Genomic DNA, 16555 nt, shown 5'->3' on the forward strand with positions numbered 1-16555 from the left:
GCCAAAGACATTTTAACATCGAGCCGCACTTAACGAATAAAATGTTGGACACCAGTGACAGATGAGGGGAGGGAGTCAGTAAGAAGTGAGTCATCTTATTTACACAGTAATGCTTGACATTCCTGCATACACCCAGAGCTACCACTACCCCTTCTCTCCAACCGCCCCCACCACCGACTCCTGTGGCCACAGGTGTACAATCGAGTAAGCATTGATTATACCAGGGAACCGCATATTAAAAAAACCACCTTGACAGTCCCTTAATGGTCACTGATTCTGCATCCCTTGCCTTTAATTCAATTCTTATCCCCCCTAGTTGAAATGCGCCTGTGATTTATTGCGCTTGTGACAGTTGCACTAAGCCGAGGCAGTTTATTCTGAGAATTCACATGTGGAGGCAAGAACAGGAAACCAATTTGGCGTTGGGAGATGATAAATGGGCCATTCTCCTTTCCCAGCCTCACACTGAACAAAGAAAAAATCTGTGTAATTGCTGTTATTTTTTTTCTTCCGAAAGCAGAATCAAGCTTTTCTTCTATCGAATCCACCACCCCCACCACCCCAACCCCCAAGGCTCTGTATATCTTCAACCCGGGTATTGGATTTGGAGACTGGAAACACTGGACGATTTCTAGCCAGCCGGCTAACAGGCTGGGGAAAGCATCAAGTGCTGGAATACCGGGATTCTTTCTTTACTCACCACCCCCCGCCCCTCCACCCTGCCACCCCACTTCATTTGGGGAATTAAGTGCACCTTCCAAATGCGCTCAGTGGCACAGCGATTAGCACCGCTGCCTCATAGTGCCAGGGACCTGGCTTTGATTCCCGGCTTGGGTCACTGTCTGTGCGGAGTCTGCATGTTCGCCTCACATGTCTGCGCGGTTTGAAGTTAATGTTTATTTATTAGTCACAAGCAGGCTTACATTCACACTGCAATGAAATTACTGTGTAAATCCCCCGGTCGCCACACTCTGGCGCCTGTTCGGGTACACTGAGGGAGAATTTAGCATGGCCAATCCACTGAACTTGCACATCTTTGGACTGTGGGGGGGAAACCAGAGCACCTGGAGGAAACCCACGTAAACATGGAGAGAACGTGCAGACTCCACACAGACAGCGTCCCAAGCTGGGAATTGAACTCAGGTCCCTGGCGCTTTGAGGCCACAGTGCTGACCACAGTGCTGACCACAGTGCCACCGTGCTGCCCGTCTTCCAACTGCTCCAGTTTCCTCCCACAGGCTGGAAGACATGCTGATTAAGTGCATTGGCCATGCCTAAATTCTCCCTCCGTGTACCTGAACAGGCGCCACCAGAGCGTGGCAATGTGAATGTAAGCCAACTTGTGACACTGATAAAAAAAACTTTATGATGGTGAAACCCACAGCAGGCTCCAAATGTTCTTCCCACGTCAGAACCAAACAACAAAAAAAGGGACCAAATAATGGTATCATCTCTTGCAACAGCGCTCCCCTCTTTAAAAACACGCCAAACTGCACAGTTTTCCTGGCGCTGCTTTTAAGCGTGAGTCCGTGTTGTAGCATACCAATGCTCCAAAAACCCTTCTGATCTTGGCATATTTTTGACTTTCACATGGGCTCCAATTAGTATTCCGGTTCTTTGATATAATCCTGAAACTTTTTTTTCAGCTGGGGACACGGATTTTATTCAATATTTCAAAGGTAGGAAAACACGGAGTACTTTGACAGGTGGATAAATGTTTTTATTGAACTCCAGGAGACAGACTTGGAGATTTTTTTTTGCTTTATTTCTTTTCTATTATCTACTGTTGGATTCTTCTGGGAGCACTGAGTTCCTTTTCTTCACTCCCTACATTGATTTTTGCATTAGGCTGCTATATTGAATAATTAATATACTCACGGTGATTGATGATTTGCATGCCTTGAATATTAGGTTATCAATCAAAACCCACTTGTCCTAATGTAATAATATTGAAAACGTGTCAAGAAGTGTTCGTCCAATTTGTAGGTGATGCTGACTTGAGTGGCAATATTGGTGTAACGGGGATACATTTACCGCAGTAAAATGCACTAGTTAAACATTCATAATACAGAGACTGTGTGAGTCTTTCAAAAAGATGTAACCAGAGGCTCCAGCAGCCATCCCGCCCCCACCACCCCCTCCTCCTCCCCAGTGAAGCTTATCAGTTCCAATAAGAAAATCCTTTTCTCAGCCGGGGAAGAAAAAAAGGCCGGCTGCTTTAGCTCCCCTGTTTTTATATCCGCACCAGTCATTTTTCAACCTTTGAATGAAAACCTAATTCCGTGCGAAAAAAAAATTTGCCCGGTAAATGGTAAGAATTAATCACCTCCCGAGCGCAGCGATCTGACAATGGGGGAAGCCACTGGCCGTATTCAGGCGCAATCTCGGGCAATAGTATCGTTACTGCTAATAATCTGCACATGAGCATTGCAATCCATCACTCATGCAATATCGGTTTAAGCACGGGAGTTTTAATGTACGTTGTACTAACCATTGCAGGCAGTTTGTCAACCGCGCAATTCACAAGGGAACGGTGTGGCATGCATGATTTAGCTGCAAAACAGGTGACCTATGAACTGTGCACAGCAAGACGCTTGCCTCCAAGGCAGGAATCTAGAGGGGCAGTAATCACAGTGCACTCATCTACAATCATTATGCTTAAACAGCGCCAACCAAGTCAACTGGCACTTTTGAAAGAAACAAACTCTGGGTGGGGGAGTGGTGGAAGTAGGGGGGGGGATGGTAGGGTGGGGGGTTGTTGGTGTGTCTCCAACAACAAAAGGGTACAATTCACCTGAGAGCTATTTTATGAGAGCATTACCTTTCTGGTAACTATCATTAGTCGGGCTCTGATGTTTTACTGGCTTATGTTGTAGGCTCCTTCAAGCACTTCCTTTATGTTTTATTAGGCAGCAAAGCAAGTTGTCTGTGCCACTTCACGGCATCAGCGGATACGCTGAACTGACATGATGTAATTACAGAGGAGCTGGGCGTCGCACGGCTCTTGAAGCAATCTCCCAGATTGAAGTATCGCTGGTTGTCTGGATGTAAGTTGTCCCATTTTATTAAGTGTTTTTGTTTTAGCACAGCATGGAAACATCCATAGGTAGAGAGTGCGGGACGTTCCACTGCAAAGCTTGGGTTAGGCTGAGGTTTATAGCACCAACTGACTACCCTTAACCTCACTATTGACCACCCCGAAGCAGATGGTGATCCTGGATACAAAGGTTTGCAGGAAAAATCGGATGGACAAAAAGGAGGAGCAGTAGTGATTGAAGGGGACATTGCAGTGTTGGAGTGAGAGAGGCTGTTCGGTAGAAGTCAAGAGCAGAATCTATTTAGTTAGAGTTAAGAAACAATTGAGCTACCATTCCACTAAGTTTATTTATTATTGTCACAAGTAGGCTTTCATTAACACTGCAATGAAGTTATTGTGAAAAATCCCCTAGTCGCCATACTCCAGTGCCTGTTTGGGTACACTGAGGGAGATTTTAGTATGGCCAATGCACCTAACCAGTTTGCCTTTCAGGCTGTGGGAGGAAGCTGGAGCACCCAGAGGAAACCCATGCAGATGTGGGGAGAATGCACACACTCTGCACAGACAGTGACCCAAGATGGGAATCAAACTCGGGTTCCTGGCGCTGTGAGGCAGCATTGCTAACCAATGCCTTGTATTCTATAAGCCACCGATCAGTGGGAAGGATACAGTCAGACATATGTGTAGGGAAATAATAGAGTCACAAAAACTATAGAGCAATGATAACAGTGGATTTCAATTACCCCGATACAGAATGGGATAGTAATACTCTAATGGGCAGAGAGGGAGATGTGGTTTTGAAATATGTTCAGGGGAATGTTTTCAGTCCAATGAGGAAGGAGGCCTTACTGATTTTAGGGAATGATATGGGACAAGTAAACATGTATTAGGTGGGGAATATTTCGGGAAGAGTGAAAATTGTACCATTAGCTTTGAGGAAAATAACAAATGGGCAATCCAGAGCAACAATACTAAATGGAAGAAGGACCAATTTCATTCAAATGGAGTCAAAGATTGGCAGGTCTAACTGTCGAAGAATGATGTGGGGATGCCGGCATTGCACTTGGGGTGGGCACAGTAAGAAGTCTCACAGTACCAGGTTAAAGTCCAACAGGTTTATTTGGAATCACGAGCTTTTGGAGTGCAGCTCCTTAATCAGGTGAGTGGCTCACTCACTCACCTAATGAAAAGCAGTGCTCCGAAATCTAATGATTCCAAATAAACCTGTTGGACATTAACCTGATGTTTTGAGACATCTTACTGTCGAAGAATGGGCTGCCTTTAAAGTGAAGATGGTTCGGGTGCAGTTGAGGTGCATTTGCACCAGGGGGAAAGGGAGAGCAGGCAGAGACAGAGCTCCCTGGATGATGACAGACAAAGCGAGTGAGCTGAAACAGAGAAAGGATCTGCATGACAGGTACTGGGTTGGTAACACATATGAGAACCAGCCTGAATATGGTAAATTCAGAGGTGAATTAACAAACGGAATAAGGGAGGCAAAGTGTGACAATGAGGAGAGTCTGCCAGCAAACGCAAAAAAAATCCAAAATTCTTCAAATGGATATTAATAGTGAAAGAGCAAGTAAGAACAAATTAGGGACCAAAAGTATTTAAAGGTGATTGCAATTGAGGGAATTAAGGGTGGAAATTGCTGAGACAGTGATTGTAATATTTCAATTCTATGGATATAGGACATAGGGTATTCCAAAAAGAACATAAGAACATAAGAAATAGGAGCGGGAGTAGGCCATCTAGCCCTTTGAGCCTGCCCCGCCATTCAATAAGATCATGGCTGATCTGAAGTGGCTCAGTTCCACTTTCCCGCCTTCTCCCCATAACCCTTAATCCCCTTGCCTATCAAAAACCTATCTACCTGCATCTTAAATATATTTAGTGAGGTAGCCTCCACCACTTCAACGGGCAGAGAATTCCAGAGATTCACCACCCTTTGAGTGAAGAAGTTCCTCCTCAACTCCGTTCTAAACTGCCCCCCCCCCTTATCTTGAGGCTGTGCCCTCTAGTCCTACTGTCCTTTCTGAGCGGGAAGAGCCTCTCCACCTCTATTCTATCCATCCCATTCATCATCTTGTACGTCTCAATGAGATCTCCCATCATCCTTCTAAACTCCAACGAGTACAAGCCTACTTTATTCAGCCTCTCCTCATAGCTCAATCCCCTCAACTCCGGTATCAGCCTAGTGAACCTCCTCTGCACTCCCTCCAAGGCCTAAATATCCTTGCGTAAGTGTGGCGACCAAAACTGCACATAGTACTCCAGCTGCGGCCTCACAAGCGCCCTATACAGTTGCAGCAAGACCTCCCTACTTTTATATTCAGTCCCCCTCGCTATGAAGGCCAGCAACCCATTTGCCTTCCTGACCACCTGCTGCACCTGCAGGCTGGGTTTTTGCTACTCATGCACAAGGACCCCGAGGTCCCTCTGCACCGTAGCATGCTGCAGTTTTTCGCCATGTAAGTAATAGTCCTTCCTACCATTATTCCTACCAAAGTGGACAACCCCACACTTGCCAACATTAAATTCCATTTGCCAGTTCCTCACCCATTCACCCAGCCTTATCTAGATCCCTCTGCAGACTTTCCACACCTTCCGCACAATTTGCCTTTCCACCAATCTTTGTGTCACCAGCAAATTTGGACACCTTACACTCGGTTCCCTCCTCCAGATCATCTATATAAATGGCAAATAGCTGAGGCCCCAGCACTGATCCCTGGGGCACTCCACTAGTCACCAACCGCCAATCCGAATAGCATCCATTGACACCCACTCTCTGCCTCCTATTTGACAGCCAATCCCCTATCCACGCTAACACCCTATCCCCAACTCCATGTCCCCTAACCTTCTGTAATAACCTCTTGTGCGGCACCTTATCAAACGCCTTCTGAAAATCAAGAAACGCCACATCCACTGGTTCTCCTCTATCCACCGCACTAGACACATCCGCATAGAATTCCAATAAGTTTGTCAGACACGACTTCCCTTTAACGAAACCGTGCTGCGTCTGCTCTATCAAACAATTCTCCTCAAGATGCCTAGCTATTTTCTCCTTGATTATGCATTCAAGCATTTTACCTACAACAGACGTTAAACTAACCAGCCTATAATTCCCTGCCTTTTGCCTGCCACCCTTTTTAAACAATGGCGTAACATTAGCCGTTTTCCAATCTTCTGGCACTTCCCCGGAATCCAGCGAGGTTTGGAAAATAAACATCAAGACATCCACTATCACCTCCGCCATTTCTTTCAGAACCCTTGGATGCATTCCATCCGGTCCTGGGGACTTGTCCACAGTCAGTCCCTCCAGTCTGTCTAGCACTGCCTCTCTAGTAACAATAATGTCATTCAGGCCCTCCAGTCCTACCATCTTTCCATTGTTAACACGCGGTAAACCATTCACGTCCTCCTCCGTGAAGACCGAAGCAAAATGTTATTCAAGGCCTCAGCCATTTCCTCATCCACCACCACTAAGTCCCCCCCTCATCCTCTAAGGGTCCAATGTTCACCCTAGCCAGCCTCTTCCTTTTTATATATTTATAAATACTCTTACTATCCTTTTTTATATTTAGCGCTAGCCCAGCTTCATAGTTTATCCTTCCCTTCTTTATCAACTTCTTCATCATTTTTTGTTGATATTTAAACCTCTCCCAATCCTCTTCTCGCCCACTACTCTTAGCTACTCTAAACGCATCCGCTTTTAATTTAATACTCTCCTTTACCTCCTTCGTTATCCACGGCTGGTTATCTCTCCTTCTGAGGATAAACTCAGCGAGTGCAGACCATTCAGTTTAACGTAAGTGGTAATCCTGGCAGCAATGTAGAGACACATTTACCCCCCTCACAGCAGATATAAGTTACTATTGTAAATCAGATAGATGGCAAGTCTGATATTGCATGGCCATTTCAAAACCAAAGTGATGTGGAAGTCTGTTGGAGGCATGTTTAATTCATGTGGGGTTGTGGCACTGGAAAGGGGTGGGCACAGTAAATAGTCTCACAGTGGCAGGTTGAAGTCCAACAGGTTTATTTGATAGCACGAGCTTTCAGAGCTTTGCCCCTTCATCAGGTAAGTGCCAACTCACCTGATGAAGGAGCAGTGCTCTGAAAGCTTGTGCTACCAAATAAACCCATTAGACTTTAACCTGGTGTTGTGAGACTATTTACTATATTTAATCGACACATTCAAGAGGGCATTAGATGATTACTTGAACTTTTGAGTAAGTGAGTCTGGAGGTACAAGATGCAGTAAGAAGTCTCACCACACCAGGTTAGAGTTCAACAGGTTTATTTGATAGTAAATGCCACAAGCTTTCGGAACACGCAGTTCCTTTGTCAGGTAAAACTCAGCGTGTTCTGAAAGCTTGTGGCGTTTACTATCAAATAAACCTGCTGGACTTTAACCTGGTGTGGTGACACTTCTTACTGTGTTTACCCCAGTCCGACGCCAGCATCTCCACATCACGGTACAAGATGCCACAGATAAGGGTTTGAGCAGCAGATGCTCTCAGGCAGCGGTTGATGCTACAGAGGCGAATGGAGAGGGCATGGGGTTCGAAACTCAGCTCAGTCAAATGAGACACCAAGGTCGCAAGCTACCTTGTAACAACCAATGTAAAATCAATGGCTAATTTGTGAAGTAATTAATGAGCCTTGACGTGTGTAAAGAGAGGGACAGTAACCTAGCCTTTTGAAGCTAATACATTTTCGGAAATGTTTTAATTGACCAATAGCACATTTGAACTGAATTAATAAGTACATTAATGAGGCCCAGAAAAGTGCTCCGTGCTTTATTGTCCACAAAAGACTTGTGACATTAAATAAAAAAAACAGAAAATAGGTACGGAAATTGTATCATCACAATAAAGCACTCAAACTATCTCATCCTATAATTATCAATTCACGATCTTAGCTTTGGCACAGATTTTATAATGTTTGTTTCTTTACATAATTAATTGCTATTCAAACTCTTGACACAGTGTACCAGTGTTGGCAGCTACCTGACTAACAACAATTTGCGCATAAATGGAGCCTTTCACATAATGAACTGTTCTAAAGTATGACGATACTGTGCCTTTAAGAAATGTATTTTGAATCTTATTTCTGTGCAGGATTATGTTTTAACAGTCTGTTCTAACACCGTTGCCATTGGGTCTATATCCGGCAGCCCTGTATTTTTACTGTAGCAGCACAATTGCTCCTAATCGCCAGAATGTTTGTTTTAAGCTGGGCTGATGCTGTTCTATTCTTGTAGTGTTCCCCTAGGGCTTTGCAGGGTAGGACTTTATTGGGTTGATTGATAGAAAAATCATGTGACTAGGTAGAGCAACGCTTACACAGAGAAATCAAGGTTAGGTGCTGCTTTGCGTTATTAGACAGCAGAGCCTCTTCTCGCTGGATTTTGGGGACTGGGATCCGCCAGCAAATAAGTCTCTTTATCTGCTGTTTGGGGGTGTATCTTTCCTTGGAGGTTTGTGTATGAAAGGCAGAAGACAGAGGTCTGTCTGGATCACTGTCCAGGGGTGTTAAAAGGCTAGAAATTTAGCACCAATGTGAATATCTGTTTTTGTGCAGATTCAATGTCTATGGAGATTCTGTTTGCATTGAATCTATGGCAATAGCTAGTTAATGCCTTGTCATGTTTAAGTATCTAAATTGGTAAAAGTTATGCTAATCCTTTTTGTTATATTTTTCCTGTATTGTTGAAAATAAAGTTTGCTTTAATGAAAATTTCTGAATTGGTCAAGTGAATCACAGCTGGAGGAAACACCTGGGGTGTGATCTTACCACCCGTTCATGCCACGCTCTCGCTACAGCGAGGTCAGAGAATTTGGTGGCCAGCCAAATCTCTGTTCACTGTAGTAGATGGGAATGGTAAGATTCCAGCCCTTATTTTCCATCTCCTGCCAAAGAAGGGTGAATAAAGTTGAGGTTTAGATCAACCGTGATCTAATTGAAAGGCAGAACAATTCACAAGCAGTAACACGCCTCAGGAAAGAGGCTTAGAATCACTGAGGGACCCAGGCCACAGGCGAATGAGGGAGGGGTGGGACCGTGGAAATGAGGAGAGGGTCAGGGGGTATCAGCAACAAGGATGTGGCTCTCAGGAACCCATGTTGGGGTCTAGGTTAACTCCATAACATATCTTGGAGCTTCTGATCTAGTCCCAAGCTTTACTGAGGAGATTAGCAAGAAACGGGGAAAACAATTATAGGATTTAATGGAAGATGTGGTCAAAAAAGTAAATTTGGGGTGAATTTTGAAAGTAGGGAGAGTGGGGAAGACTGCAGGGCTGGGTAAAGATGTGAAAAATTCTGCCACAGGTGATGAGGCCGAATGAGAGGCTGGACAGAAGACCAGAATTGAAACAGTAGATTATGATGCAGGGCTGGGGAAGATTGCTTTGGCCATGGAGAGATTTGAAAGTGCGTTGATGCTCATGATTACCTGTGTAGCTGGAAGAGGGAGGTTTGGGAATTCAGGATGGATAATGAGTGCTGGTCTAGCCAGTAATGCTCACATCTTGGGAATGATTTTTTTTTAAAAAAAGATACTTCTCTATTTAAACTTTATTTATTAATGTCATAGGATCATAGAAACCCTACAATGCAGAAAGAGGACATTTGGCCCATTAAGTCTGCATGGATGACAATCCCACCCAGGCCCTACCCCCATATCCCTACATATTTACCCACTAATCCCTCTAACCTATGGATCTCAGGATACTAATGGGCAATTTTAGCATGGCCAATTAACCTAACCCACACATCTTTGGACTGTGGGAGGAAACCAGACCACCCAGAGGAAACCCACACAGACACAGGAAGAATGTGCAAACTTCATACAGACAGTGACCCAAGCCAGGAATCGAACCCAGGTTCCTGGAGCTGCGAAGCAGCAATGTTAACCACTGTGCTACCGTGCCGCCTAGTGCCACACGGTGTCACAAATAAGCTTATATTAACACATTACTGTGAAAATCCCCTAGTTGCCACACTCTGGTGCCTGTTCGGGTACACTGAGGGAGAATTTAACATGGCCAATGCACCTAACCAGCATGTCTTTCCGACAGTGGGAGGAAACCGGAGCACCCCGAGGAAACCCACACAGACGAAAGGGAATGTGCAGGTTCCACACAGACAGAGACCCTAGCTGGGAATCGAACCCAGGTCCCTTGCACTGTGAGACAGCAGTGCTAACCACTGTGCCTCCGTGACGAGGGAATCAAGACAGCTTCATCACAAACCTCATCTGTGAACCTCCTAGTCAGATTTTCCATTTTTTTTAACTATTTCATAGAAACTCCCAATGTTTCCCAATGAAACTCCATACCAGGGGCGGAACTATTGCCTCTCACCAAGGTGGGTCTCTCATTCAAATGTACTCTGTGTCTGATTGAGGGACCTGGCTCTGCCTCACAGCGCCAGGGCCTCGGGTTCAATTCCGGCCTCGGGTCACTGTCTGTGTGGGAGTTTACACTTCCTCTCTGTGTCTGCGTGGGGTTACTTCGGCTGTTCCTGTTTCCTCCCACAATCCAAAGATGTGTGGGTCAGGTTGATTGGCCATGTTAAATCGCCCCTTAGTTTTAGGGGATTAGCATGGTAAATGCATGGGGTTATGGGGATAGGGCCTGTTGTTGGTACCGACTCGATGGGCCAAATGGCCTCCTTCTGTACTGTAAGGATTCTATGATCCCCGTTTGCGTGTGGTCTGGGTCCCTCACTGATTCTAAGCCTCTCTCCTGTTACTGCTTCTGAATTGTTCTGCCTTTCAATGAGATCACGGTTGATCTGTACCTCAAATTTGTTTACCTTCCTTGGTTCTGTAACCCATAATACCCTTCTTTAATTAAACTCTATTAATCTCATTACAGTTGGCAGCAAACGGTCTCTGTGGTCACCACTGTTGCTCCACATAACATTAAACAGCTTTCTCACTGAAACGCCAGTTGAAGACAATTAATAGTGGCAACCTCATTTAAATAAGCCAAACAGGCCACGCTGAACCCTTTGTCTTGTCGCACTAAAGTGGTTTATTTATGTCAGGTGTGAAATATGGTTTAATACCTGGCACTGGCTTGTGCTTGTTGAAAAAATAATTCTTTATCTCTTAATCGTTCACGTTGAAGGAATTCCAGATTCTTTGGAAATGCTACGTAGAGTCGATCTCAAGCACTGACCCAGTCTCACACAAGCACTCACCTCATGGTACGGTACATAGGGCACAGACTTTCCGGCCTCTCCGCAGCAGGTCTTCCTATGGTGGGTGCGGTGATACATTTGAGTCCCCATTGACTTTGGCTGGGCTGGAAGATCCTGCCACTGGGCGGGGCTGGAAAATCCCATCCATGGGCACAACATTCAATTCCTGATATATGTTGGGAGATGCATTCCCGCTACATTGCTGATTACTGCTCCTTACCTTCCATCGGGATAGGGAAAGGGAACCAAGTCCAAACCAATTTCCCCTTCGTGTCCAAAGCTGTGCAGGTTAGGTCGATTGACTGTGCTTAATTGCCCCTCAATGTTCAAAGATGTGCAGTTTAGATGGATTGGCCATACTCAATTGCCCCTAGTGCCCAAGGATGTTCAAATTAGGTGGATTAGCCATGCTAAATTTCCCCTTAGTGTGCAAAGTTTTGCTATGCTAAGTTACCCCTTAGTGTCCTAAAATGTGCAGGTTAGGTGGATCGCCCATGCTCAGTTGCCCCTAAGTGTCCAAAAGTATGCAGTTTTGGTGGATTGACCATGCTAAACTGCCCTATTGTGTCCAAGGATGTGTGGGTTAGGTGGATGGCTCATGCTAAATTGCCCTTTAGTGTCCAAAGATGTGTAGGTTAGTTGGATTGGCCATGCTATGTTGCCCCTTAATGTCCAAAGATGTGCAGGTTAGGTGGATTGGCTGTGATAAATGTATGGGGTTACAGGGATAGGGCCAGTGGAGGGGAGGGACTGGGTGGGATACTCTTCCAGAGAGTCAGTGCAGACTCAATGGGCTGACTGGCTTCCTCCTGCACTGTAGGGATTCTTTGGTTCCATTGGACAAAAAAAACTCCTATTTCTCATAATTGTCCAGGAGATGGATTTATTAAAGGGTGTGGGTAAAGGTGTCAGCTCAGTCGGGGTGTGTGTGTGTGTGTGTGTGTGTGTGTGTGTGTGTGTGTGTGTGTGTGTGTGTGTGTGTGTGTGTGTGTGTGTGTGTGTGTGTTTGTGTGTGTGTGTTTGGCGGGGCACCATCAGGTGATCATGGAGGGGTGAGGTTAGTCAGGGAGTGGAGGTTCAGGCAGGGCAGGGACAAAATACAGTCAGGGAGGAACGGTGCTTGCATGGGGGGGTGAGTCAAGTGGTCAGGGAGGGGTTGGGGTTAGTAGGGGGGAGAAACGAAAAGGTTGATTGGCCAGGTAGGCGTGGGGTTAGTCAAAGTGGGGTTTGAGAGAAGTGGAGTCAGAGTCAGTGAATATTTTTAAGGTAAAAGGAGATTGATTTTTGACTAAAAAGGAAATCAAAGATTATTGATGGTAGGCAGCAAAAGTGGAGTTGAGGCCATAATTGTATCAAACATGATCTTACTGGATAGCAGCTGAATGGCCTTTCCCTGCTCCTAGTCTGTACGTTTGTGGTCATGGGGTGTAATCAGGATTGAAGGAGCAATCGGGGAATGAGCTGTAGTTGTGGAGTAGTCGGCAGGATGGTTGGGGGCGGGAGGGAAGAGATCAATTTGGAAAAGCAAAATAAAGGTTTTAGGATTTATTCTGAATTGATTCGATTTATTATTGTCACATGTATTGGGATACAGCAGAAAGTATTGTTTCTTGTGCGCTCTGCAGACAAAACATGGAGTAAATAGGAGAGAAGGAAAGAACGTAAGAACATAAGAAATAGGAGCAGGAGTAGGCCATCTAGCCCTTCGAGCCTGCCCCGCCATTCAATAAGATCATGGCTGATCTGTCGTGGCTCAGTTCCACATTCCCGCCCTCTCCCCATAACCCTTAATCCCCTCTCTTATCAAGAACCCATCAACCCGCGTCTTAAAAATATTTAGCGAGGTAGCCTCCACCACTTCAACGGGCAGAGAATTCCAGAGATTCACCACCCTTTGAGTGAAGAAGTTCCTCCTCAACTCCGTTCTAAACCGCCCCCCCTTTATCTTGAGGCTGTGCCCCCTAGTCCTACTATCCTTTCTGAGCAGGAAGAGTCTCTCCACCTCTATCCTATCCATCCCATTCATCATCTTATGCGTCTCAATGAGATCTCCCCTCATTCTTCTAAACTCTAACGAGTACAAGCCTAATTTATTCAGCCTCTCCTCATAGCTCAACCCCCTCAACTCCGGCATCAGCCTAGTAAACCTCCTCTGCACTCCCTCCAAGGCCAAAATATCCTTGCGTAAGTGCGGCGCCCAAAACTGCACACAGTACTCCAGCTGCGGCCTCACCAATGCCCTATACAGCAGCAGCAAGACCTCCCTACTTTTATATTCAATCCCCCTCGCTATGAAGGCCAGCATCCCATTCGCCTTCCTGACCACCTGCTGCACCTGCAGGCTGGGTTTTTGCGACTCATACACAAGGACCCCGAGGTCCCTCTGCACCGTCGCCTGCTGCAGTTTTTCGCCACGTAAGTAATAACCCTTCCTACCATTATTCCTACCAAAGTGGACCACCTCGCACTTGCCAACATTAAATTCCATTTGCCATTTCCTGACCCATTCGCCCAGCCTATCTAGATCCTTCTGTAGACTCTCCACACCCTCCGCGCAAATTGCCGTTCCACCAATCTTGGTGTCATCAGCAAATTTCGACACCCTACACTCGGTTCCCTCCTCCAGATCATCTATATAAATGGTAAATAGCTGAGGCCCCAGCACCGACCCCTGGGGCACTCCACTAGTCACCATCCGCCAATCCGAATAGCACCCATTGACCCTCACTCTCTGCCTCCTATTTGACAAAAAAGAAGAAGGTACAGAATATATTGTTACAGTCAGAGTTAGAGTGTAGAGAAAGATCAGCTTAATATATAGTAGGGCCTCTCAAAAGCCTGATGGCAACAGGGAAGATACTGTTCCTGAGTTAGTTGGTACGTGATCTCAGACTTTTATATCTTTTCCCTGATGGAAGAATGTGGAAGAGAGAATGTTTGGAATGCATGGGGTCCTTGATTATACCAGCTGCTTTTCCGAGGCAGCAGGAAATGTAGAAGGAGTCAATGGATGGGAGTTGGGGGACCTCCCTCTGCCGACTAAACCTCGTGAAATACTGGGCATCCATATAGATTATTTTACCGAACATTGAATTAAAGATACTTGTTTTAGTTATATATTGTATATTGCTGCATTTAAGCTGCATTAGGGAGCACTGAACTTTTATCATTGGGATTTATTCCAAGTGCCAGAATATTCAACATCGTCAAGCCCAAAGAGACTGTTGTTTCATTGGACCTGCCGGCATTTGAAGGGGTAATTTATTTCTCATTGGGTGGTGTATCCCATGTTTATAATGGTTGAAAGAGCACAATCCTGTGCTGCGTTGGTTCCCATGGGATCAGCGTAACATATTTGATTCTCCATGGTCAATTGATCTAAGCCTGCGTTTACCATTATAAACACACATTCTCGATGTGCAAGTGTAACAGTTCTGTCGTAATTGTGATTCACAACCTCAGACAAGGGACTATAAAGGGGATTGGCTTTATACCCTGACTGCTCGCCAGCTGATGAACCCTATGTGGTAAAAGGTATCACATGTGCAACCAGTCAAACAGTTTTCAGATCTGGCGTGCATGTCTGACTGCTGAAGCCAGGAAGTCACATATCAAAGTGCAAGGTGGTTCCATTGCACAATGAATAACAGAGCATCACCACTGATCAAGCGGGCCATGAATACTCCTAGAATGACCAAATCTCAGGGCAGCCTAGATTCTGCTCCTGAACATAAAAGCATAATGGGTGGCACAGTGGCACAGTGGTTAGCACTGCTGCTTCACAGCTCCAGAGACCTGGGTTCAATTCCCGGCTCGAGTCACTGTCTGTGTGGACTTTGCACATTCTCCCCATGTTTCCTTCGGATGCTCCGGTTTCCTCCCACAGTCCAAACATGTGCAAATTAGGTGCATTGGCCATGTTAGATTGCCCCTTAGAGTCCCGAGATGAGTAGGTTAGAGGGATTCGTGGGGTCAATATATAGGGTTATGGGGATAGGACCTGGGTGGGATTGTTGCTGGAGCAGACTAGATGGTCCAAATGGCCTCTTTCTGCACTGTAGGAATTCAATGCTTCTCTATGAAGAAATAGAAGCAGGAGAAGGCCATTCAGCCCTTTGAATCTGCTTTGACCCCCAACTCTATCTTCCTGAGATCATGGTTTAGCTTTAACTTTACAGTTTTTACCTTGTATCTAGAAGGAGAAAGGTTTCTCTGTTCTGGCTGCTTCTGAAGATTTTAAACTTCAGTGTGACTGGGAAAGCACCAAGGCACGCAAGTCTGAGTGAGAGAGTTCCAGTGCACTGGCTGTGGAAAGAACTTTAACCAGTTACACAGCCTGAAAACAAATTGCAGCATTCGCAGTGAGGAGAGACCAACAACATGTTCTTTGTGCGGACGAGGCTTCAACTGATTGTCAACCTGGAGAGTCGGAAAGACACAAAGGAGCGGCACGGTGGCACAATGGTCAGCACTGCTGCTCACAGTGCCAGGGACCTGGGTTCGATTCCCAGCTTGGGTCACATGTTTGAGCGAAGTCTATATTTTCTCTCCATATCTGCATGGGTTTCCTCAGAGTGCTCTGGTTTCCCACCAAAGTCCAAAAGATGTGCTGGTTAGGTACGTTGACCCGAACAGGCGCTGGACTGTGGCAACAAGGGGATTTTCACAGTAACTTCATTGCAGTGTTAATGTAAGCCTTAGTTGTGGTACGAATAAATAAACTTTTGTCTGGACCCCAACACCAGAGGAAATAATTTTTCTGTAATGACCCCCTCAATTCCTTTTAACTATTTGATGTCGCTCATCCCTGCAATTGAACTCATAGTTGCTTTACTTTTATTTGACGTATCTTGCCTTTTCGTTAAGTTTCCCCTTCAGATCAATTTTGGGTACAAAATTAGCTTCTTGACAGAAGTGGTTGTAGAGGGTTGTTTTTCAAACTGGAGGCCTGTGACTAGTGGTGTGCCTCAGGGATTAGTGATGGGCTCACTGTTATTTGTCATTTATAATAATGATTTGGATGTGAATATAGGGGGCATGGTTAGTAACTTTGCAGGTGAAACCAGGATTGATGGCATAGTGGGCAGTGAAGAAAGTTATCTCCAATTGCAATGGGATCTTGATCAATTGGGTCAGTGGGCTGACAAATGGCAGATGGAGTTTAATTTAGACAAATGTGAAGTGACGCATTTTGGTAGATTGAACCAGGGCAGGACTTACTCAGTTAATGGAAGGGCACTGGGGAGAGTTACAGAACAATGACATCTAGGGATACAGGTTTATAGCTCTTTGAAAGTGAAGTCAC

Source organism: Carcharhinus amblyrhynchos, chromosome 10 (assembly GCF_965287045.1).
Source record: "Carcharhinus amblyrhynchos chromosome 10, sCarAmb.v2.hapA, whole genome shotgun sequence".
Classification (NCBI taxonomy): Eukaryota; Metazoa; Chordata; class Chondrichthyes; order Carcharhiniformes; family Carcharhinidae; genus Carcharhinus; species Carcharhinus amblyrhynchos.